This window comes from Eimeria mitis, genomic scaffold (assembly GCF_000499745.2).
Source record: "Eimeria mitis Houghton genomic scaffold, Emh_scaff251, whole genome shotgun sequence".
NCBI classification, from domain to species: domain Eukaryota; phylum Apicomplexa; class Conoidasida; order Eucoccidiorida; family Eimeriidae; genus Eimeria; species Eimeria mitis.
This window is the reverse complement of record NW_013570851.1, coordinates 4,223-4,453: the sequence shown is the minus strand read 5'-3', so window position 1 is coordinate 4,453 and position 231 is coordinate 4,223. Positions and strand designations below refer to the sequence as shown.

Below are 231 nucleotides of genomic sequence, written 5' to 3'. Positions count from 1 at the left end.
CCAAACCCTAAACCCTAAACCCTAAACCACAAACCCTAGCCCTTGCTGGCGGAGTTTGTCGAAATTGTTGGACGTTCTGGGGGCAGCCTCATTCCACAGCCTGGGTGTGGCTGTGAGGCTCAGGGTTACGCTTAGGGTTTGGGGTTTTCAAGGGTTTAGGTTTTAGGGTTTAGGGTTTAGGGTTTGGGACTGCAGGTGACGATGCCGGGCATAGCGCGAGTGACCCTCAAT

The 231-nt window shown here is 53.7% G+C and overlaps 1 protein-coding gene across 1 annotated transcript in view; it reads left to right on the top strand.

Moving 5' to 3' along the window:
• Nucleotides 1-231, top strand: part of EMH_0005340 (oxysterol-binding protein, putative) — a gene marked incomplete at both ends in the record, with an annotated part of 12,791 nt that overhangs the window by 9,061 nt on the left and 3,499 nt on the right.